The 13823-nt window shown below is 44.6% G+C and overlaps 1 protein-coding gene and 1 long non-coding RNA gene across 2 annotated transcripts in view; both read right to left on the minus strand.

Moving 5' to 3' along the window:
* LOC125631634 (RNA-binding motif, single-stranded-interacting protein 3) overlaps positions 1–13823 on the minus strand; it is a 1082196-nt gene that overhangs the window by 1021379 nt on the left and 46994 nt on the right. The gene's annotated exons all lie outside the window — the stretch shown is intronic.
* Positions 3119–5131, minus strand: LOC125631636 (uncharacterized). The gene is made up of 2 exons (XR_012667192.1): positions 4680–5131; positions 3119–3697 (listed from the first exon to the last, which is right to left on the minus strand). It is a non-coding gene; the product is annotated as an uncharacterized LOC125631636 (long non-coding RNA).

Raw genomic sequence — 13823 nt, forward strand, 5'->3', positions numbered from 1 at the left:
CTGCAACGGCCATGAATAGCTGAGTAGTTTTCCGAAATGGCTTAGTACTTTCTATGTAGAAAGCCAGTGACATCTGACGTCTAGCGAGTGCAGTCTCTGTTCTTCTCTGTTGACATGTGGTTTTGGATAGAAGACCAGTAGGAAAATATCCTGACTTATATGGAACTGTGAAACCACCTTTGGAAGGAAAGCTGGATGAGGACGCAATTGGACCTTCTCCTTGAAGGATACCATGGTTCTGAAGAATATGGTGGTTCTGAAGTGAGGGCCTGGATCTCTGAGACCCTTCTGGCAGACATAATGGCCACCAGGAAGGTCACCTTCCAGGACAGGTAGAGCAGACAATATGTTGCCAGCAGCTCAAATGGAAGTCCTGTCAGTTTTGACAATACCAGGTTGAGGTCCCAGGGAGAGACTGGTTGCCATACCTGGGGGTACAATCCCTCAAGGTCTTTAAGAAACCAATTACTATGGTGTTTGAGAACACGGAATGGCCATTCACCCATGGGGGAAAAGCTGAGATTGAGGCCAGGTGAATCCTAGGAGTTGAAACAGTTAGAACTTGTTTCAGGTGTAGTAAGGTGTCCAAAATAAATGGTATTGTGGACTGCATAAGTGAGACACCCTTCTGCGATACACCAGATTGAGAACCTTTTTCACTTTGCCAGATAAGTAGCTTTGGTGGACGGCTTTCTGCTTTCTAGAAATACCTAACAAATGTGTCCTGAGCATGCTAGTTCTGTGGGGTTCCGCCATGGAGCTTCCAGGCTGTCAGATGAAGGGACTCAAGGCAGGCAGCTGTGGTCCTGGGAGATCAGGTCTGGCTACAGAAATAGAACTGGCGTCTCCACAGAGAGGTCTAGGAGTGTGTGTGTGTGGGGGGGGGGGGGCAGCGCTTTAATGTTGTTGCCCATATTACCTCCCCCAGGGCCGCCAACGGGAGTGCGGGGGGGGGGAGGGGCCAGTACCGGCTTCTTACCGGTACACCATACCGGCCCACTTTCACCCCTGGGAGAGGACAGACTTCTGCACATTTATCAGCAGGCTCAAGTCCTGGAATGTTGTCTGGATTAACTTTATATCAGACTCCACCTGGACCTTGATCCAACCTCTGTCCAGAAGTCAGTCATCAAGGTAAGGGTAGACCTGAATCCCTTTGTCTTCTCAAGAAGGCTGTGACGACTGTCATACACTGCATGACACCCAAGGGGCCAGTGACAGGCTGAACAGGAGAACCACAAATTGATAGTGCACATGGTGCATGATGAACCTGAGGAATCCTCTGTGTCCCTGAAAGATTGAGATATGGAAGTAAGTGTTCTTATAATGTTTCCTCCTGGATGCTCGGCCATTTCTACACCACAAAAGTACTCCAATGTTACAGAAGTCGGGTTTTGGGAACAGAGTGTATAAAGTCGAGTGCATGCATCCACACTAAGCACATTAATTCAGCGTTAATTCGGTGGTGTGCGTCCACAATACCGAGGCAAGCGTCAACATTCCGAGCGGTGCACTGTGGGTAGCTATCCCACAGTTCCCACAGTCGCCGCTGCCCATTGGAATTCTGGGCTGAGCTCCCAATGCCTAATGTGGCCAAAAATTTGTCACAGGTCGTTATGGGTAAATGTTGTCAGTCAACCCTCCCTCCATGAAAGCAACAGCAGAAAATCATTTCGCGCCCTTTTCCCTGGATTGCCCAAGCAGATGCCAGAGCACGGCAAGCATGGAGCCCGTTCAGCTCACCGCAGCAATTATGACCATTATAAACACCTCGTGCATTATCGTGCAGTTTATGCAGAACCAGCACCTGAAAAACCAGGCGAGGAGGTGACAGCAGCGCGGTGATGAGGAAATGAACACAGATTACTCTAAAACTGCGGTCCCCGGTAATTTGGAGATGATGGTGTTACTGGGGCAGGCTCATGCCGTGGAACACCGATTCTGGGCCCGGGAAACAAGCAGAGTGGTGGGACCACATAGTGTTGCAGGTTTGGGATGATTCCCAGTGGATCTGAAACTTTCACATGCATAAGGGCACTTCCATGGAACTTTGGGACTTGCTTTCCCCTGCCTTGAAGCACAAGAATACCAAGATGAGAGCAGCCCTCATAGTTCACAAGTGAGCGGCAATAGCCCTATGGAAGCTTGCAATGCCAGACAGCTATCCATCAGTCGGGAATCAATTTGGAGTGGGCAAATCTACTGTGGGGGTTGCTGTGATGCAAGTAGCCAACGCAAACATTGAGCTGCTGCTATCAAAGGTAGTGACTCTGGGAAATGTGCAGGTCATACTAGATGGCTTTGCTGCAATGGGATTCCCTAACTGTGGTGGGGCTACAGACGGAACGCATATCCGTATCTTCGGACCGGACCACCAGGGCAGCCAGTACATAAACCACAAGGGGTACTTTTCAATAGTGCTGCAAGCACCGGTGGATCACAAGGGACGTTTCACCAACATCAACGTGGGATGGCCGGGAAAGGTGCATGACGCTTCCATCTTGAGGAACTCTGGTCTGTTTAAATGGCTGCAGGAAGGGATTTACTTCTCAAACCAGAAAATAACCGTTGGGGATGTTGAAATGCAAATAGTTATCCGTGGGGACCTAGCATACCCCTTAATGCCCTGGCTCATGAAGCCATACGCAGGCACCCTGGACAGTAGTAAGGAGCTGTTCAACTATAGGCTTAGCAAGTGCAGAATGGTGGTAGAGTGTGCATTGGGACGTTTAAAGGGTCACTGGCACAGTTTTTCTGACTTGCTCAGACCTCAGTGAAACCAATATTCCCATTGTTATTGCTGCTTGCTGTGTGCTCCACAATCTCTGTGAGAGTAAGGGGGAAGACGTTTATGGCAGGGTGGGAGGTTAAGGCAAATCGCCTGGCCACTGAATACACGCAGACAGACACCAGGGCGGTTAGAAGAGCACAGTAGGAAGCGCTGTGCATCAGAGAAGCTTTGAAATCCAGTTTCATGACTGGCCAGGGTACTGTGTGACACTTCTGTTTTCATCAAGGAGAAAGAAACGCGCCCCCTTGGTTGACTCTAAATTCCCTGTAAGCCACCCGCCCTCCCTCCTTCGATCACAGCTTGCTTGCAAAGGAAATAAAGTCACTATCATTTAAAAAACATGTATTCTTTATTAATTGATTATACAAATAGGGAGATAACTCACAAGGTAGCCCAGGTGGGGTGTGGGAGGAGGGAAGGAGGGAAGGAAAAGGCCACTTCAAAACTCGTTGAATGACAGCCTTCTGTTGCTTGGGCTGTCCACTGGGGTGGAGCGGTTGGGTGCCCGGAGCCTCCCCCCACCCCGCGTTCTTGGGCGTCTGGATGAGGAGGTTATGGAACTTGGGGAGAAGGGAGGGCGGTTTAACAGGGGCTGCAGCGGCAGTTTGTGATCCTGCTGCCATTCATGAACCTCCACCAGATGCTGGAGCATGTCCGTTTGATCCCGCAGTAGCCCCAGTGTTGCCTCATGCCTCCTCTGATCTTCCTGCTGCCACCTTTCCTCACGTTCATAGGCCACTTTCCTGTACTCTGCTATTGTGTCCCTCCACACATTCTGCTGAGCTCTGTCAGTGCCGGACAACTGCACGAGCTCAGAGAACACTTCATTGCACGTGCATTTTTTTCGCCACCTTATCTGAGATAGCGTTTGGGACGGAGGAGGGAGGCTTGAAACATTTGCAGCTGCTGAAGGAAAAAAAGGGAGCAAAGTATTTAAAAAAATACATTTTACAGAACAATGGCTATATTCTTTCACGGTGAACAACACTATTCACATTATATAACACATGTGATTTTGGTACAAGGTCGCATTTTGCATCTTATATTGAGTGCCTGAAGCTTTGGTGTTATAGATCACACACACAGTGCCGGGCAACAGAATTCAGCTTGCAGGCGGCCATGGTAAGCCATAGTCTTTTGGCTTCTGTAACCTTCATAACAGCAGCGCCCTCCTCTCCCATACCAAGCAAAGCATGCTGAGTAGGCCATTTAGTGCTGCGGTTTTCCTGTTAACGTGCAGCAGCAGAAACCAAACTAACCCCCCACAATCTAATTCTATGGGATGATTGCTTTACCCCTCACCCCACCACGTGTCTGGTATCAGGGAAGATCCCTGCTAGCCAAACGCGAACAGCTCAGTGCCTATGCCCCCTCCCCCTCCCTCTGTGTGGCTAACTGCGGAGAGGATTTCTTTTCAGCCACAGGCAAACAGCCCAGTAGGAATGGCCACTTCTGAATGTCCCCTTAATTAAATTCCCCTACTTCAACCAGGTTACCATGAACGATATCACTCTCCTGAGGATAACACAGAGAGATAAAGAACGGATGTTGCTTGAATGCCAGCAAACACTGGGACCATATGTTGCCAGGCTTTGTCATGCAATGATATCAGATTACTTGCTACTAGCATGGTGTGGTAAAGTGTCCTACCATGGAGGATGGAATAAGGCTGCTCTCCCCAGAAAACTTCTGCAAAGGCTTTTAGAGTACCTCCAGGAGAGCTTCAAGGAGATGTCCCTGGAGGATTTCCACTCCATCCCCAGACACGATAACAGACTTTTCCAGTAGCTGTACTGGCCACGAATGCATCCCAAGTCTTCAAGGCTACTTAATCATTAAAAAACGCTTGCTTTTATAACATGTATTATATTTTAAAAGGTACACTCACCAGAGGTCCCTTCTCCGGCTTTGTTGGGTTGGGAGGGTACTTCAGTCAGGGTGATAAAAAGATCCTGTATGTCGGGGAGAACCGGTGTGTTGTGTGCTCTCCTCAAGCTCATCCTCCTCCTCATCTTCCCCATCCGCAAAATCCTCAGGTATGGCGAAGAGTACCCCATCATCGGAGACCACAGACAGGGGTGGGGTAGTGGTGGCAGCCCCCCCTAGAATTGCATGCAGCTCAGCATAGAAGCAGCATGTCTGGGGCTCTGTCCCGGAGCATCCATTTGATTCTTTGGTTTTCTGGTACGCTTGTCTGAGCTCCTTAAGTTTCACCGGCGCTGTGTTGCATCCTTGCTGTAGCCTCTGTCCCTCATGGCCTCGGAGATTTTTTGAAATGTTTTGGCATTTTGTCTTTTGGAACGTAGTTCTGATCGCTGTATGGGGAGAGGAATCCATGCTATCAGACCCAGTACCTCCCGTTCGGTCCATGCTGGAGCTCTTTTTCGATTCTGGGACTGCCTGGTCACCTGTGCTGATGAGCTCGCCTGACCAATCAGGAAATGAGATTCAAAAAGTTCCCGGGGCTTTTCCTGTACGCCTGGCCAGTGCATCCGAGTTCAGAGTACTGTCCAGAGCGGTCACAACAGTGCACTGTGGGATAGCTCCCGGAGGCCAATACCTTCAAATTGCGTCCACACTAACCCTAATTTGAAAAGGCAATGTCGATTTCAGCACTAATCCCCTCGTTGGTGGAGTACAGAAATCGGTTTTAAGAGCCCTTTATGTCGGAAAAAATGGCTTCATTGTGTGGACGGGTGCAGGGTTAATTCAATTTAATGCTGCTAAATCCGACAAACTCGTAGTGTATACCAGGCCCTAGTGTATAAAGTCCTAAGGACTTCAGGGTGGCTCTCGAAATCTTCGGGTTGTGCAATTTAGAGACTGTCTGCTCAGAAAAGAGTGACATACCCTCAGAAGGAAGGTCCTGCAAGGTCTGTTGGACCTCATGCAGCAGGACCAAGGATTGAAGCCATAAGCTTCTATGCATTGCCACTGCTGAGGCCACAGATCGGGCTGCAAAGTCCACCGCATCCAAGGCTATTTTCAGGGATGTCTTTGCCACTGATTTTCCTTCATTCATAAGAGCTGCAAATTCTTGTCTGGATTCCTGGGGTAACAACTCTTTACATTTCAACATGGAGTCCCAGGATTAAAATCATACCTGCTCCGTACCACCTGCTGGTTTGCAACCCTGAGCTGGAGGCTATGTGTTGAATCGACCTTTCTACTGAAAAGGTCTAAATTTTGGCATCTTTGACCTTGGGGGCTGGCCCCTGTAGTTCCCACTCATTGGCTGCTGACACAATCCAAAGAGCCCAGTAGTGGATGCATACGTAAGAATTCATAACCCTTAGCTGGGACAAAGTACTTCTTTTCAGTTTTCTTTGCGATCAGCTGAAGGGACGCTGGGGTCTGCCACGATGTCTTGATGGGTTATGTAATGGCCTCATTCAGGGGGTAATGACACTTTCGAAAGGCCTGTTGCCATCAGATTGTCTACCAAGGCATGGGAGCACTCCCTGATCTCTTTTATCTGGATCCCCAGGTTCTGAGCCATTCTCTTGAGGAGATCCTGATCATTTTATAATCATCCTGAGAGAGCATTACATCTGTTCCTGTGACAGCCTCATCAGGAGAAGAAGAGGAGGCATCTGCCAGTTTCCTGGGGGCCACGTTATGGGTGGGATGCCTTGGCTGGGGTCCATGGCAGGATAGTGCCAACTGGAGTGAGGGCACCAGCTCCTGTGGGAGCCATATGACTGCCTATAAGTCCATCTCAGACTCCCTTCCTGAAGACCAGGGAGGAGTGGTGCCAACCGGTGCCAGAAGAGAGGAGACTGGGGATGGGCCATCACGGCCAGTTTCCCCTTTGAAGGCAATTGGGGCCTCCGTGCCACGCAGATCCTTCCCAAAGGTGCCACAGATGGGGCAGAGAGTAAGTCTCTTGCCATGGCAAACGCCTCTGATGTCAACAGTACCGCCAGGGCAGTGGAACTCCAGTGGCAGTGAATCTATCGGTGCCAGACTCAACAGTACCCACTCTGGGGCCGGACTCAATGGCACCACATGAGTGTTGGAGCTGCGCAGCTCTACTAGTGTCTCCCTGGCCTTCCAGTCTCAGGGTTGGGGATTAACCTCTGTCTGTCTTCTGTTTTTTCCTCAGCATTGTGACGGAGAGCAGTGCCAAGGTTCTCTTGCTGGAGAGCCTTTCTATGGCATCAGGGATGGTGGATAGTGCCAAGGCTCTCGAGAAGTGGAAGGAGCATCTCTTTTCAGTGTCGGTGATGGAGAACGGTGCCAAGGATCCGAAAGAGTAGCCAAGTTGCTCCTTACAGAGGTTGAAGTGCTCACTACCAAGACTGAGTGACCCAGCTCTGAGGAAGATCTTAGCACTGCTCCAAGAGAATAAATTTTAGTTTAGTGTGTTTTATCCTTTTTGGCAGGGCCTGAAGTCTTTGGAGATCTTACAACACTCCTGCACAAGTGCTTGGGGGAAGCTCACAAGGCAGCTGGAATGGCGGTAGCTCACAGGCACAGGCTTATGGCATGAGGCTTAAAACTAAGAGGCCAACGCCTGGTCCACTATTGGGCAGAGACTAACCCTGCCTATCAGAGTTCCGCTAAGCTAACTAACTACTAAGAACAAGAAATAAATTATATACAATGAAGTTTGGAAAAATCCACTGAGCGGGTACTTGTAGAACTCAAGGATGAGACAGTTCCAGTGACCATAACAGGTGGTAAGAAGGAACTGAGGGGGGCTGTAGATTGGCATGACCCTTATACCAGTGCTACGAGCGTGCAACTCCAGTGGGCAGAGCCAACCCAACGGATACCACTGAGGGAAAACTTTCTGGCAGTGGTGCTCAGGGCTAGCTCACATCTACTTTGGAATGGACATAAGCAAGCACTTGAAGAAGAACCAAGGCCAGTAAATCTAGCAAAGAGACACTAATGAAAAGTTTCAGAGTAACAGCCGTGTTAGTCTGTATTTGCAAAAAGAAAAGGAGTACTTGTGGCACCTTAGAGACTAACCAATTTATTTGAGCATAAGCTTTCGTGAAAGTGAGCTGTAGCTCACAAAAGCTTATGCTCAAATAAATTGGTTAGTCTCTAAGGTGCCACAAGTACTCCTTTTCTTTTTACTAATGAAAAGGACTTTCTCCTGTCTGATGTTTCTTACTGTTTGGGGGCAGCAAAGGAAATGAAGGGAAGGCATAAAGTAGATCTGCTGCCTATGAATGGAAGAGTGCTCCCTTGTTCTTGTGCATGCAGAAAACACCTCTGGACTTTAGAATTTTTCTAGTATTTACGCATCCACAGAACACCAAGAAAATATGGCACCCACTGCAACCCTTTTTATGGCTAAGTGCAACCAGAGAACCCAAGACATTGAAATGTTTTGTTGAAGTAGGTTCCATGGACTTTGATGTCACATCTAACTGTCAACTGAACATTAGATGTGCTTTAACAAATCAGGATATGGTTAGTGCTTCAGTTTGCAGATTTCTCAAAAACACTGTCACTATTCTTGGCTCTGGGGAAGTTTCCCAGTTAGCAAGAAATTTCAGAATGTAGAGTTAACATTTTCCATCATAAGGAAAGTGCGCTGATGTTCTGAAGAGCTCTCCAGTACTCCCCTTTCAACTGCAATGTTTTGGATCTCCTTGAATTCAGAACTGTGTTGAAGAACCAGTCCAGCCCAGCCTCTTAAGGTTAAGGCTTTAGAAACAAAATCTTGCCTCCTGGGAAGAAAATAACTCTGCCCTAAATTCTTGTTCAAGGTTTTCTGCATAAACTGTACCTTATTGACTAGAAGTTTTGGGAAAGGTCTCAAAAATGATATCATGAGCAGCTCTACCATTAGTATTCTCCCCCTACCCCCAAAAGAAGGAATTACCTAGACTCAAGAAGAAAGAAAAACTACCCAAAAGAAAGTAATATAGAAAAACAGTAATATAGCCTTGGAGACTGCTCAAATGGAGCTCTCTCACAGAATAAAATACTTTTTAATTAACTACATAGTTTACACACAAGGAACTAATGATAAAAGGACTGTAAAATCTGGAAAAATATTTAAAAGTTGAGAAAAACATTTTCCTAAGGGCAATACTGGAATTCCAAAATGGAATTCTTCACAAGTTGGTTAGAAAGAAAACTGATGATGTTAGTCAGTGTACCTCGCCAATGAATAAATGTGTGTCCTCAAGTGCTGAGATAGCTTACCGCTTTTAAAACTTTATGCAATGGAGCAGTTAGATCTGTCATATATACTTTGTGCAGAAAACCTAAAGTGGGGATCAATGGCAAACTATTTGTAATCTAGGAATGAAAGATGCCTGATTTAAATCATGAATATATGTTACATTAGTGTATTTATGGATACCAGTGGTACTTTATGTATGTTTAATTTTCTGCTTCTAAAATTGCTAATGAAGTGCTTTAGTACAAGTGCCTGTTAGCTCACACTAGTTAAAACTGCCAATTTTCATTCACTGTCAAATTCTGGAGAGCAATCTAACAGTGGGAAAGTCATGGAGTGTTCAAGATATTGTATTAAGATCTGAAGAGACATATTTGCAGCAATGTCAAAAAACCCACTATGGATTCCAAATATTGATGAGAATAGAGATTCACTAACTGTGGGACTAATCTTGGCTCAGGAGTCTACAAGGAGCCTGAAGGCTATCTGAAAACTGTCTGGTTTTGGAGCCATGAAAGATAATACAGATTATACCTCCTCAACAATGAAGTGCCATTTAACTCCACACTCTGCCCAAGGATTAAGTCCATGATTACATTTCCAAGATGCCAAAAATAGCAGTTATGATGCTGGTGAATGATTTTAGGGATCCTGACACTACAGAGGCACCTTGATATTATGGCATGGATACAGTATCAAGGTCTACGTAGAGATAGATTGGGGTAATCAGTGGCTCCACAACAGTCCAGGAGGGGAGAAATGGAGTGAGTGATAGCTGAGGAAAATCTGAATGATCAGTATAGGTATTCTGGTGGGCTGTGTCTGAAATGGCTATCAGTCAGGGAGAGGGCAGAACCACTGAGCAAAACATTTCTGGGAGCAATCATATGGATCAAAATGTCAAGAGTACTTTACTTTTTTACACCCCCAATACCTTCAATTTAATATTTTCACATGGAAACTCACTTAAATAAATTATAAATTTAACAAAAACTAAATACTGAGTAATGTATCGTCTGTGGTAGCAATAGTAGAACAAGACCACTTTGTAGTAAAATGAGTAAGCTGTTTCTATTTCTCAATCCTCATTGATACTACTTGCATTTCTGAATATCACTAATAATTAGGAATTAATATAACTGGCATTTGTTTACTTTTCTTTATACACCTCTTGAATTTATTTAAATCAAGCTGGTTAATCCATGCGACCTTAATGTCATTAGACTGACTAAAAAGCTCATGAAAACATTAGGAATTTGTGCTTTCTTATTTCAGTCATTATGATATCTTGGTTTTTCCATCTCCAGTATGCTTCCTTCATATCCATGGGCCACAAAAGATTCCTTAAGAAAACAGAGTAAAGTATTAAAAAGAATCTCAATTTTAAATTCAACAAGGAAGTGTGTGTTCATGGTGTATTTAAATATAAAGTCTCTCCAGATGAAATGAGTGATGGCTTCTCCCATGCATCTCTGGGGATTTTTTTGGAATGAAGGATTAGATAAATCAAGTATTTATGATGTTTTAGGTTTGTAGAGTAAATCTCTTCTCAATATTCCTGTGACTCACTTATTTGAGGTAGTGGATGTTCCTGTGAGAGGAGTAGACGTCCACCTCCTAGGAGCTGATGGTGTCAGATTAAAGGCCAGCGTCATACGGTCTTTTGCTTGTTACAGGCAGCCATGGAGGTGCAGTTTATTCTGGAGATGCTATACTAGTTGGCTTTGTTCCATCTTCCAGAAGTCTAGTTGCCTTTTCTGTTATAAGCTCCAAAAGGTTGTTGAAATCTTTAACAGATCATACACATTTTTCCTCTGCTACTTGGGCATGGGGCATTTCTTTTTCTTCCACTATTACTTTAACACAGTTGTAAAATTATTAAAAACGGTGTCAACACTAGATGTTAAGTGTTTCAAATCATATTAGCCAACTCGATTTAGGTAACAACTTTAAAAAAGCACTTTTCCTAATCTAGACAAAGCTGTAGTCCCATCCAAATAAAAAGTTAATGTCCTCTTATATCTAGATTATTGAATCTAGTTTTCCCCAGATACAAATTTTTTTTAGAAGAACACAAATTAGATTAAATCAAGACTAGCCATTAAAGCCTGCAACTCACTCACTCATTGCAGATGTACTTGTGATTAAAAATGCGGTCTTTAATAACATGTGAAACAAAGAGCACATTCCCAAGGCTTGAGAAGGAGAGTCTATCAACTTTACAATACCAAAGTAAAGCCCTGTGATTGAACGGATTCTATGACTAGAAGGGAGATTTAAGAACACAAGAATGGCCACAGTGGGTCAAACCAATGGTCCATCTAGCCCAGTAACCTGTCTTCCAACAGTGGCCAATGCCAGATGCATCAAAGGAAATGAACAGGGTGATTATCAAGTGATCCATCCCCTATCATTCAGTCCCAGCATCTGGTAGTCAGAGGCTTATTAATATTATTAATTCTTTTCAGAAATCTTGTGATGGTGAGATAATTGACATGGGGAACCCTTCACTGGCAGAGGATATGTTGAGATGTCACCATGAGATGTCAGCAAGGAAAAGCTGAGATACTTTAAATGCAATAAATACTCCAAATAAGTTATATGGTTGCTGCAAGAGGAGATGAACTGTTTTCCTCTACCCATAGAGGAAAATCCTTTTCTACTTCCAAGTGTAACATTTCAGAGTAAATAGATTTCTAGATAGTAGCAGCATCTCCTGCACTTCCACAGCACATGAGGGCAGATTTACTCGTTGTTATGTGAACCAAAGCACAAGGTGAAGCAACTCTGGATTAGGATGCAGGATGAGTCTTCTTGAAAGAGAAAATCAGTTAATACCATTTAAAGAAATGGAGACTCCTGTAAGAGATCTTCATCTCTGTACCAATATTGTCTGGCCCCTGCTGCAGCAGCCAGTACAACTTGAACTATGTTTTGTTGCATTCTTCTGATTACTCATTGGATCAATGAAATCAGTGGGAAGATGTAAAGAATTCCTTTGTTCCAAGCCAACAGAAATGCATCTGTGATCAAATCTTCATCCATCCCTGCTCTGAAGCAAAACCAAGGATATGTCTCTTCTCATTGAGCAGCAGGACAGTCTATGGACAAATGACCCAAATTTTTGAACAGCAGATCCACCATGGTCTTTCCAGTGACAACTTCTGTTGTGTCTGAATCCTGAACCTGCTAGCAAATGTTCTTTGTGTCAGATGTAGAGGTATCAGGTGTACTTCAAGAGCCAGGCACCACTCTCACAGAGCCACTGGCTGCTGACAGTTGTTGAGTAAGAATGTCCTTTTTGTTGATATAACACATAGCTACCATATTGCTCTCAGCACTTGAATAATATAGCTTTTGGCCAGCTGCAAGAAATATATGTATTAGAGCTGACAATTAACTGAGTTCCAGAACAGTTATATTGAGCTTCATAGTCCACAAGGGAGTAGAATATCTGGTGTATATCAACCTCCTGAAGGTGAGCTCTCCAGTCCACACACCAGATGTGTCTGTGATGATCATAATAGTTGAGAATGAAAATTGAAATAAACTCCTGCAAAACAGTGTCTGGGAATTCTCACTAGCAGAGAATCTGAAGACTTATGGAAACATGCTCTGGAAAGTTCCCATGTAGTTCATGTTTGGAGTTAATTTTGCTGCCAATCGGTGCTGTACCAGCTTCATTCATAAGCATAAAGTGATAAATGGAACAGCCCAGGAGACCTAAAGCCTCAGGTGAATTATCACTGCTTTTGTAGGGTTGCTTAATAAATTTCCCTGAAACTCTGTGCTACAAGATATGCCTTGGCCTAACACAAGTTCAGGATAGCCCCTATGAAGGAGATTTGTTGGGCTTGTACAAGTGTGGACGTGTCCCAATTTATCAAGAGACTTAAAAACAAACTGTTGGACTTATGTTGGACTTCTACATACAGGAATACCTTGATGCTTGAGATGGGTGGTGACCATTGCTAGGCCCTTGGTAAATACTGTTGGTGTGGTAGAAAGGACAAAGGGCAGCATCTTGGTAACGGTTGTCCACACACACAAACAGAGGGATTTTCTGAGAGCCATTCTGATAACTATGTTAACGTAGAAATCCCTTAAAACTGAGAACCCTGCTCCAGTCTTGAGAGCATTGGATGGGAAGGGACTGAAGCCTTGCTGTTGGTGTCAATACGCTAGAGTTTAATTTTCTGAGTAAGCTGTTCAGTTTCCAGGGATCCAGAGGACAAATTCAGTCTCTTTGTCTGTAGAAGTCTGAAAATAGAGAAAAGGTACACTCTGTGGTGCAAGGACACCACATGGCAAATGAGCTATTTGACTGTTTACTTAAGAGGAATATCTAATTTACAAAGTGCATAATCAAGATTCACTCTTAAATTACATACTGCAGAAGTGAGGCCTTTACCCAGACTTCTGCTAGCGTAAACAAGTCCACAAGGCCACCACATGTGAAGTAGCATAGACATGTGGCCACATATGACCACAGACAATCAATACAACCCCCAAAGTGGCATCTTTGCCTCAAGGGAAGCATGGGCAGGGCAGATACGAAACATTTTGACAAGGCTATTTTGATGCCCTCTCTTGGCAACAGAAAGAGTATATTATTCCACTGGGCATTTTACATGTGAAAAAGCTGCAGATTTGGAGTAGCCTTGAGTGAGGCAGTTTTATGGCAAATATTTGTGACTACATTTTTTTCTAGTTCACATTGACAATAAATGCACATTTTTTGTTTTCAAGGCTCATTTTTAAAAATACAGCAAAAACAGACCAATTGGAAATAACTTAGAAATAGGTGGTGGTCTTTTAGGTTTGTTAAATCAGTAGTAAACCAGTAATTAGTAGTGTGCTTTTGAGGTTGCCTGCAACTGTAAGTGT

Source organism: Caretta caretta, chromosome 2, assembly GCF_965140235.1.
Source record: "Caretta caretta isolate rCarCar2 chromosome 2, rCarCar1.hap1, whole genome shotgun sequence".
NCBI classification, from domain to species: domain Eukaryota; kingdom Metazoa; phylum Chordata; order Testudines; family Cheloniidae; genus Caretta; species Caretta caretta.